Raw genomic sequence first — 12,072 nt, forward strand, 5'->3', positions numbered from 1 at the left:
CCCTCAAATTACGAGTCAAGCGCCCTAACTACCGGGCGTCATAAACTTCTGATCAACGTTGGTAATACATAGTCTAATTAGAACTAAAATTTACCTAGTAGTTAACGTATCAAGCTAAATTATATATACATCGAATTATCGGTGGACACATGACCTTTGGTTACTGGATCTTTAATAAAATAACAAGTCGCACACATGTAGTAAATATTGAAAGGGCACGACTTGGGACAGACCGATATTCTGAAAAACATTCCATCACTAGTCCTGGAGTTTGCTTTCATTCTTGTTATTTTTTTCAATTATTTTAATTCTGTTTCTATAATATAAAAATGTAGACACACCATTTCAAAGAATTAGAAGAAAGATTTAACTTATGTGTAACGGTAATACAGTTCTATGGAATTATTACAACTATACCTCGAAATGTTCCGGGCTCGTGTTTTCAGTATAGAAACATACGAATGTTTAGGCTATGTAACAATCTGAATGCATATTAAGCCTACACCTTTACTATCAATTGTAACTAGTGATAAAACCCGATTAAATTTGGTTAGTTCTTTGTACTGAATTTTTGCAACAGACAACACATCTAATTACTACTAGGACAACACAGGTACTGAACGGTATAGAAACTAGGTTCGTAATTTGAGTGTTGTTTGTACCGGGAGGAAGCAGTTTTTGATTGGTCAGGTAACTCAAAATAGTGCGCAAAGCTTGCTAGTGCTAGGGGCACATCATTCTTTCAGGAACAATTTGAGAAATAGGAGTTCACTTACACTTATATTCACTGTATAAACATGCACAGTTGTATATTACACATTGTTATACTGATTCATACATACTACTGTAAGTCTATCTTTTCACCCAGGAACAATTTTTGAAGTGCACGCTATAGTTTAAAAAAGCTCTGTAATTTTATGTAACAAAATGTTGGTCCGGCTGTTACAAGGCCCACTGAAACTTCTCCAACGCACGCGTGTATTACCGCCAGAAAACTGACGGGTGTGTAATCTTCGCCTGAGAGAAGATAACTGCATAATAAACCGAGATAATTTATATATAATGAAAGGAAATTATTATTGTTTTTACAGATGCCGCCAGGAGCGCAGTTAGCATTGCAGAACTGAGGTGGGGGTTCGTCTGAAAACAAAAGTAGATTTTTTTTTTTCATCTTTCTACACATAGAATTCAAATGATTTACGTGAAAGTCGAGTATTTATTTAAAATCATAACGTACATTTTAGACTTTCTAGAATATTTGGACAGACGTGAGGCTTTCTACCGGTAACGCCTCCTGATGTTTCTAGAATATTTGGACAGACTTGAGGCCATCTACCAGTAACGCCTCCTGATGACCGTGTATAGTGGAGTGTATTTAAGAGTTTATTAAGAAAACATAATAACAAAAATAACGCTATATTCGCTGAAATGTTCTTTTAACGTGTCACACTTAACTACATCACTTAGTCTTACGTATTGTAAGCTATGGCTGGCTCTCTGCCAAACTGTACGGTTCCTCCCTTCCTTCTTTTTTTTAACCAAGAAATATATATATTGGGCAAAACACATAAATTATCCGATGAAGCAAACACACACAAATTTCGTATCGAAAACAAAACGTAACGTGCGTGCGTGTTAGATGTCTGATATTTCGCCATTTTGAATTCAACGTCTTGAAAGTGAACCATGTGGCAACAACACATAATGTTTTTTTTCTCTGCTTTCCCAGAAGTACAACGAAACCACGTGTACAGTAAGTAAGTTTCCTGTAGCAAGGTAATTTTTTTCTTTGTGTGTTTTTGAGTTGGTGGATATCAAGAGGAAAGCCGTATTTCAAACGAAATTTGATCGAATTGGTCAAGAGAGCGGATTGCCATTCGAGGAAGGTCTAAAATTAAACTTGAAGAAATTGGATGACTCTATTTTCAGAATGATGTTTTTAATGCGAAACTTAAGCTACGTGTATCAAATACTGTCTTTTTAGAGAGTGTAATTGGAAACAAAACACAAAAAAATCCGATAGTTTCAAAAGTCGAACACAGAAGGATTTACAGTAGGATACAGTTATTTACCCTTGAATCTATAGTATCTGTTTACGTTAAACATACCGAAAAAAAATCCTCACTGGTTTAATAACTCTTCTGTTTCGCCAACCACAGTTTGGGTTATGTAAATTGAATCCTAGTTCTTCTTACAGCGCCTGTTGAACTTATATCAATGCCGATACAATTACTGACAGTTATATCAAAAGATAAGTTCCGGAACGACAGAGGGCGGCTCGATCAAAGCTGCCAGACTGTGAGAAAGTCAAACATTGCCACAAGTTAGCAGATAAACAACTTCTCAGAGGTCAAGTGGGGTTGGAACCCTGTTAATAGGACACAAAACTTTCTTGTGGTACCCATTAAGATAAAAGGAATTAAAAAACAAAAAAGACAGAGAGACAGAAGAGGGAGGGAGGTGCCATCTTTTAGTTGTTTAGTGAACTAATAAATTAATAAATCAGAACATTTTAATATCTTACTTTTCTTATGAACGTGCGTATAAAAGGTGATCTAACAGCCACGTCACTTGCTTGCTTAGGACTTTTGAATAGAATGTTATATCTTTGGAGTTTACAGGTACTGACACAAATTTAATTTTGGAAAATGTCTGAGAACTGAATAATTTTAATGGCGTCGTACACGTTTTGGAATAAAGTATTCAAACGATGTCACAAGTTAAATGGATATCGAGAACTTTCAGATTTACATTTAATGTCAAATATTTCAGTGTAATATGAAGGTGTAAGCGTTTGAAACTCGGGCGTATCGAAACAAGTAATAATGTAAGAAAAAAGTTTTAAAACTAAGGTCTCCATCTTTTATAATACTCCAAAAGCGGAAGAAAAAAATGTTTGAAATGTATTAATAAAAGGGTTCAATATTTACGAATAGTATTTACAAACATTTATGGGTGTCAGTGGTTTACACTAATAGTTCTTTAATCTAAGTGTTGGAACGAATGAGAAAATTACTCATCTTTAATATGATGTTACATACGGACTCCCCCATTTCTAAAATAACGCTTCCTTGCTTAAAAGAATTGGCTACAAGAGTTTATTGGTTACTTTCTTGGCTCTGATCAACAGTAGTTAACTGACGTATGATCAAAAGTTCATATTAATGAGCAAATGAAAAAGTTATGTTTTAATGCTTCGCAAGTTCGTGGAGGAACGTGGTAATAAAATGTGTAAAACTGTGTCATGTCCACTAGGACTACGCAAACAAATGAAAAACGTGGTTCTGGAGTATATTACAACATTCTTTGTGTCAATAATTTCAAAGCGAAATAAAAATGGCGCTTGAAATTTCTGCCTTCAGATTTTAGCCCTTTTCTTTACGTCCCCCGCTGGTAGAGCGGTAAGTCTACGGATTTATAACCCTCAAGTCAGGGGTTCCATTCCCTTCAGTGGACTACTCAGCAGATAGTCTGCTGTGGCTTTGTTTTAAGAAAACACACACCCTTTTCTTTACCAGTTACTTATTTAAAAACATGTACACTGATTCTTTAACAAGTATGAACGACAAAACGTTTATCTGACTTTTCCAGTTTACGTTATTTCTACCCTTTCGAGCTGCTACGGAAAGTTTTGTTGTTAAATCTCGTGTAACTGAGGTGCGTGGCTACAGTTTCTTAAGTCATTTTGTTGTCGCAAGTTAACCGTCAGGTATTTAATGGATAATACTTGCTTTATTGTTCGAAATGTCTGTAAACTTTCGTTTCAATGTCACTTTAATTTATAATTAATTATGTTTATATTTCTCGAGCCACGGTGGATCAGTAGTACACTTACAGACCCAGTCGTTAACATACGAGGATCGACACCAAATGAATAGAGTGCAAATACCTTTGGTGTTGGTTTACATTAAAAACAAATAAACCATTACATGGGCCCGACATGGCCAAATGGTTATTACACTTGACTCGTAATTTCTGAAGGACGTGGGTTCGAATACCTGTCACATCAAATATGTTCGCCGTTTGAGCCGTGGGTACATTATTATGTGACGGTCAATCCCACTATTCGTTGGTAAAATAGTAGCCCAAGATTTAGCGGTGGATGGTGATGACTAGCTGCCTTCCCTCCAGTCTTACACTGCTAAATTAGGGACGACTAGCGCAGATAGATGGCACTCGTGCAGCTTTGCTCGAAACTCAAAACAAACAATTGCAATTTTCATTACAAGAGTTCAGAATTACATGACAAATCAACAGCTGTCATTATTGCCATCTAGTAGCAATATAGGAAACTAAATATTAGAGATCTCAAACACAGTTGGTTTATCTTTTTCTCAGTGCTCACAAACAAGATGGCAAATTTAGAGAAACGGAGACATTAAGATTACAAAGTTCATTTGATCAATGATTTGACGTTTATTGTTTAACGTTTGATAAACTGAGTCAAAGCTTATTAACTGAAATAAAAACAAACACAAGAAATTTGTACTTATTTCAAATTTTGCACAAGGACTCTCGGACAAACCTTATTTGCAAAAGCTCTTGACGTCATGTCTTGACTGTTCTCCCTTTATTTTATGTCATATATGTAGGTATACTTATTCATACATGGACAGAGATAATTAAGTTAATGTTACAAACTAAAATAAAGAAGAAATATTTTTAGCTTTGAATAAGTTCAATTAATCTCAAAATAAAGACGGAAATATGAAGTATGACTTAAAGGAATTCTAAAATAACCTCAATTAAAATTAATAAAACTGTTTTATAAACCTCTCATAAACGCTTCCAGGAAAACGACTAACTTAGATTTTGGTCGATAGATGGCAAAGCAATCGACCTATTTAGTGATGCTTGCAATATATTCTAATGAAGAAAGAAAGAATAATTGCAAATATGTTCCTGAGATTTTTTTACTTTGTGAATAAAACATGCTTCAAAATGCACGATGGATATCTGTAGTGTAAATTCAGTCTGGTCGGAAAATATGAATAGTTAATAATATATTGTTGTTGTTTTTTTTATGTACATTTTCATATATATATGCCAGTATATAGTACAGTGGTATGTCTCCGGATTTACAACGTAAAATCAAGGGTTTAATTCCCTTCGGTGGGCTCAGCAGATAGCCCAATGTGGCTTTGCTATAAGAAAAAAAACATATATACATTGTGTTTAAAACATACCGAATTCAATCATTTATCACAAGCATGCAGGTGGTTTATAATAATAATACTGTATCGCTCCTAATTAACGTTCCAGGGGCGATGCAAACTGCAAAGTTAGTCGCTAATTAGAGACTAAATTAAATATATGACGAGCATAAACATCTATGTTTTAGGCCTAACATTAGTACATTGTCGTTGTTTGATAGACGGTGTTATAGTATTTGTGCAGTTAAGAATTCTATCTTTCAGTTATAATTTGCTAATCTCAAAGGCAATAAGTTATGTATTTGTTTTTTCCTTTTCTTTATAAATAAACATTTCAATAATAAAGCGGATTATAGTAGAAGATTATAGGTTGGGTTACAATTGCTTTCACACAAGGTAAACTATAAAAATATCGGGAGGACGATAATTAAAGAGGCGATACAATAATACAATAGAACCAAATTGTATGCTTTGTGAGAAATAGAACAAACGAGTCGATGAAAATATTTTGTTCTAATTATTTCATTATTTTGATTAGTTTCTCTTTGTACAGACATATATTTCAACCATTTCATACAGTTGAAAGATAATTATAAACTACGCCTACTATACAGCATTATTGCATTACGAAGCTTATATGTTTGAATAAAAACTTTAATTGTTTATGCTGCTAATGTTGCGTACTAGATGGCGCTATTTTACAGTGAAAGGAAGTGATACGCGCTCCTACATAAGCCGTATTGTTATGTTTGAAAGAAAAATGCATCCTAACATTTTAAAATAAGTACAATATTTAATTTGAAAATAGAAGATGCTTACATCATAAATTACACAAAAATTCGCTAAACTAAGTACATTTTGTTTGGAAATATGAAAGTTTAACTGAAATAAGATTCGAAAATTGGTTGGAGTCGTTCATCTTTATTTCCAGGTCTTGTAGGGTATTGTGTTTGTGTTTTCTTATAGCAAAGCCACATCGGTCTATCTGCTGGAAGGGTATTGTATGGGACGTAATAATGCTGTAACTATATAGGGTTAACGCATGATATTATTATTGTTGATGGTGCATTTAGAAACCCGAGTTCAGTGAAGAACGCTCAGTTTAAGTCGTTCTAGCGGAACTAGCACGTGTTCTGAAGTTAAAAGGCGGAAGACTTCCGAAACGTCGCTCTCTACACTTCCGTTTCTACAAACGGAAGTTGTCGGCTATTCGACCAAATTTTATTACAAATACTCTGCGTAAACAATCTATCAAATAATTTATTTTGGGCTTTGGTTTTGTTTTGTTTTTTTAATTTCGCCCAAAGCTACTCGAGGGCTAGCAGTGTAAGACTATAGGGAAGGCAGCTAATCATCGCCACCCACCGCCAACTCTTGGGCTACTCTTTTACCAACGAACAGTGAGATTGGCTGTAACATTATAACGACCCCACAGCTGAAAGGGCGAGCATGTTTGGTGTGACGATGGTTCGAACCCGCGACCCTCAGATTACGATTCGAACGCCTTAATCCACCTGGCCATGCCGGGTCAGCCAAAACAAATGAAAAAAAAAAAAAGACACTAGTGGCTGTTAGTGTAACATTCGATAGTCGTGCCAATCACAAGATTAAAAAAAAATTACTCCCGACATTTATAGCCATTCTGCTGATAGGAAAGGACTGTTAATAGTCAAAGGGGAGTTTACTCCAATATACGGTAACAATTAAAACAGCTTCAAGCAATTCCCTGCAAGAGCTCACCAGGACCACCAAGCGAAGGCTGTGAGGTCATAATCTTGACCTGTATACGACCGGATTTATACAGAAGGATCGCTTCTCGTAAATTACTCAAATAGACTAATCTAATCACAGGATTTTGATCTCACTGTTTTAATGGAGATCAGACGTCTGCCCATGCAAACCGTGATTTGTCCCGCTGTGGACCATAAATAAACAGCTGCGGAGTGGTCCTCCGATCAAAACCCCACGCCCTCATCCCTCCTAGTTTCTACACCCCCCCTTCCGAAGAAAGGCGGTTAAAATGTTATAAAGCTCTTTTATGTTCATCTCTTTAATTTCCAAATCGAAAACTAGGAAACGTAGCTTATTAATAAGATTATAACATTTTACAAACTTTTATTGGTTTGGTTGTTTGGTGTTTATTGGCGCAGAGCAACTAAGCTATCTGTGCCTTGACTCTTATCACTGTACAAACATTTTTTTTAAATATGTATTTCTCATTATTTCAGTGCATGAACACCACGCATTTTGATAGATGAGACTGAAAATGTGTAACCATATTTTACTCATAAGACCCCTACCACCCCCAATGACACGACGGCATGCCTGCGGATTTTCAACGCTAGAAACCGTGGTTCGATACCCTTGGTGAGCAGAACACAAATAGCTCATGGTGTAGCCGTATTCTTAATTATAGACAAACACCTGAAAACACCGGGAATTCTTCACATCAGCTTCAGTCATGTCTTCACAAGATGGTCACCAACAACTTAACTGAAATGTACCTGGACGGAACGATTAACACGTGTACTAAGGACAATGATGAAACGCACGTGCTAACACCACTGTCACATAATGTGCGTTTCTAACGTTTTTATTTATACATGCATCTAGGTGTCAAACACTGTCCTCTGTACCCACTTCTTCTTTTACACATAACAACATTACCACCCTACCTTTGAGAGGGTGGTGGAGAGCTACTGTACGTCTCGTGAAAGGCTTGGCATGGCCAGGTGGTTAAGGCACTCGAATCGTAATCCGAGGGTCACGGTTTCAAATTCTCCATCATACTAAACATGCTCGACCTTTCAGCCGTGGGAGCGTTATAATGTGACGATCAGTCCCACTATTCGTTGGTAAAAGAGTAGCCCAAGAGTTGGCGGTGGGTGGTAATGACTAGCTGTCTTCCCTCTAATCTTACACCGCTAAATTAGGGATGGCTAGCGCAGATAGCACTCGTGTAGCTTTGCACGAAATTCAAAAACAAATAATTTTCGAAGCGTTGTCATTATATTTACGAGAAACAACAAAGTACGTAATTCAGTTTCATATATTTGTGTTGAATTTCATGGAAAGCTACGAAAGCTATGCGTGCGTATTTTAGATCTAATTAAGTTGAGAAAGCCAATAGAAATTGTCTTTAATGTAATGCTAATTTTTTAAAGGAAATTACAATCCGGTTAAGTATTGGTCGTGTGAAATATTTTGCAAGTAAAACTAAAGATGGAATGTAAGCCACCTAGCCGTCCCTAGTTTAACATTGATAAACTAGGGAGTCAACACCACCTAGCAACAACTCTTAAGCTACTGACACCTTATGACTTCCCCACGGCCGGAAGAACGGGTTTGTTTAGTGAGATGGGGATTCGAACCGGCGACCCTCATATTGAGAGTTAAGCGCTTTAACCAGCAGACCGATATATATATATATATATATATATATATATATTTAAAACCACAATTATGGTGTTGAATATTCCATCATTATAATTATTTAAATCAATATGCAGTTTGAGAATCAGATAAGCACACATAGTATATTAAGTGTAATAAATTATGCAACATACGTAGTAAACTAATTATCATAAAATATGCAAGCACAAATAGTAAAACTAATTATGATAAAATATTCAAGCACAAATAGTAAACTAATTATCATAAAATATTCAAGCACAAATAGTAAATCTAATTATGATAAAATATGCAAGCGCAAATAGTAAAGTAATTATCATAAAATATGCAAGCACAATTAGTAAACTAATTATCATAAAATATGCAAGCATAAATAGTAAACTAGTTATCAATATCAAAGAGTTTTCCCCACGAAAGGTAGGACAAAAAGTGATCATAAGGAACTCTTTCATCGCATGAGACTCGGATTGATTAGTTTTTCTTGGAATTTTGGATTTAATATTTAAATCTTCTACCGGTATTCCACAGAGCGCCCTCTGTGGTGGGAAGTGCAGTAACTCAACCATTAAGGAACACGTTTTGTTGGTACTGTAGATCATCTGAGAAGAGCACCTCGCAAAAGGGTGAGAAAAGAGGGGGTTCACCCTGAGTAAACAAGTTATTAAACTTTAATATTGTGTCAGAAGGGGCTGTCCCTTTAAATCCGGCCTGTCATGGAAATGAGTCGAATCTGTTCCACTTCATGGAGTTTCTATCTACTTCTACGTTTGTTTGTTTTTTGAATTTCGCACAAAGCTACTTGAGGGCTATCTGTGCTAGCCGTCCCTAATTTAGCAGTGTAAGACTAGAGGGAAGGCAGCTAGCCATCATCACCCACCGCCAACTCTTGGGCTACTCTTTTACCAACGAATAGTGGGATTGATCGTCACATTATAACGCCCCCACGGCTGAAAGGGCGAGCATGTTTGGTGCGACGGGGATGCGAACCCGCGACCCTCAGATTACGAGTCGCACGCCATAACACGCTTGGCCATGCCGGGCCCCACACTTCTACGTGACTGACTAGTACAAATAATCGGCAGTACATAACAAGTTACAACATTTATGAGGTATAGTGAGTAGCGTAAATAACCACCTAATACTGGGGTATAACTGTTACTCTTACAACACATCTACAGCTCGAAATTGCGGAGCGCCATTTATTTACTCTGGTAAAGTGGACACTACTGTTTACCACAGAATGAAACTTGAACTGCCCTTTACCAACGAATAGTGGGATTGGCCTTGACGTTATAGTGACCCTACTAATAACAAAAGTTAAAAGATGTTGGCAATAGACGAATATAGATTATATAGATTATATATGGTAACAATGGTTTGAACTTTGGTCGAGGCACAACATTTCATGTGCACTTGTATTATTCGTTTACATTCAAACAATACATACAACAACAAAAACATATTAATGTCGTGAAGAATGTTTTTGTAGAATGTCAACAAATATATTGTTGAGATCGATGTATTTCTATATTTCAGGTTTGTTCCTGGCTTCTTCTAACTGTAGTTTGATGTATTTCTATATTTCAGGTTTGTTCCTGGCTTCTTCTATCTGTAGTTTGATGTATTTCTATATTTCAGGTTTGTTACTGGCTTCTTCTAACTGTAGTTTGATGTATTTCTATATTTCAGGTTTGTTCCTGGCTTCTTCTATCTGTAGTTTGATGTATTTCTATATTTCAGGTTTGTTCCTGGCTACTTCTAACTGCAGTTTGATGTATTTCTATATTTCGGGTTTGTTCCTGGCTTCTTCTAACTGTAGTTTGATGTATTTCTATATTTCAGGTTTGTTACTGGCTTCTTCTAACTGTAGTTTGATGTATTTCTATATTTCAGGTTTGTTCCTGGCTACTTCTATCTGTAGTTTGATGTATTTCTATATTTCAGGTTTGTTACTGGCTTCTTCTAACTGTAGTTTGATGTATTTCTATATTTCAGGTTTGTTCCTGGCTTCTTCTATCTGTAGTTTGATGTATTTCTATATTTCAGGTTTGTTCCTGGCTACTTCTAACTGTAGTTTGATGTATTTCTATATTTCAGGTTTGTTCCTGGCTTCTTCTAACTGTAGTTTGATGTATTTCTATATTTCAGGTTTGTTACTGGCTTCTTCTAACTGTAGTTTGATGTATTTCTATATTTCAGGTTTGTTCCTGGCTTCTTCTATCTGTAGTTTGATGTATTTCTATATTTCAGGTTTGTTCCTGGCTTCTTCTAACTGTAGTTTGATGTATTTCTATATTTCAGGTTTGTTCCTGGCTTCTTCTAACTGTAGTTTGATGTATTTCTATATTTCGGGTTTGTTACTGGCTTCTTCTAACTGTAGTTTGATGTATTTCTATATTTCAGGTTTGTTCCTGGCTTCTTCTTACTGTAGTTTGATGTATTTCTATATTTCAGGTTTGTTCCTGGCTTCTTCTAACTGTAGTTTGATGGATTTCTATATTTCGGGTTTGTTCCTGGCTTCTTCTAACTGTAGTTTGATGTATTTCTATATTTCAGGTTTGTTACTGGCTTCTTCTAACTGTAGTTTGATGTATTTCTATATTTCAGGTTTGTTCCTGGCTTCTTCTTACTGTAGTTTGATGTATTTCTATATTTCGGGTTTGTTCCTGGCTTCTTCTTACTGTAGTTTGATGTATTTCTATATTTCAGGTTTGTTCCTGGCTTCTTCTAACTGTAGTTTGATGTATTTCTATATTTCAGGTTTGTTCCTGGCTTCTTCTAACTGTAGTTTGATGTATTTCTATATTTCGGGTTTGTTCCTGGCTTCTTCTAACTGTAGTTTGATGTATTTCTATATTTCAGGTTTGTTACTGGCTTCTTCTAACTGTAGTTTGATGTATTTCTATATTTCAGGTTTGTTCCTGGCTTCTTCTTACTGTAGTTTGATGTATTTCTATATTTCAGGTTTGTTCCTGGCTTCTTCTTACTGTAGTTTGATGTATTTCTATATTTCGGGTTTTTTCCTGGCTTCTTTTAACTGTAGTTTGATGTATTTCTATATTTCGGGTTTGTTACTGGCTTCTTTTAACTGTAGTTTGATGTATTTCTATATTTCGGGTTTGTTACTGGCTTCTTCTAACTGTAGTTTGATGTATTTTTATATTTCGGGTTTGTTACTGGCTTCTTCTAACTGTAGTTTGATGTATTTCTATATTTCAGGTTTGTTCCTGGCTTCTTCTAACTGTAGTTTGATGTATTTCTATATTTCAGGTTTGTTCCTGGCTTCTTCTAACTGTAGTTTGATGTATTTCTATATTTCGGGTTTTTTCCTGGCTTCTTCTAACTGTAGTTTGATGTATTTCTATATTTCGGGTTTTTTCCTGGCTTCTTCTAACTGTAGTTTGATGTATTTCTATATTTCGGGTTTGTTCCTGGCTTCTTCTAACTGTAGTTTGATGTATTTCTATATTTCAGGTTTGTTCCTGGCTTCTTCTAACTGTAGTTTGAT

This window comes from Tachypleus tridentatus, chromosome 10 (genome assembly GCF_004210375.1).
Source record: "Tachypleus tridentatus isolate NWPU-2018 chromosome 10, ASM421037v1, whole genome shotgun sequence".
Classification (NCBI taxonomy): Eukaryota; Metazoa; Arthropoda; class Merostomata; order Xiphosura; family Limulidae; genus Tachypleus; species Tachypleus tridentatus.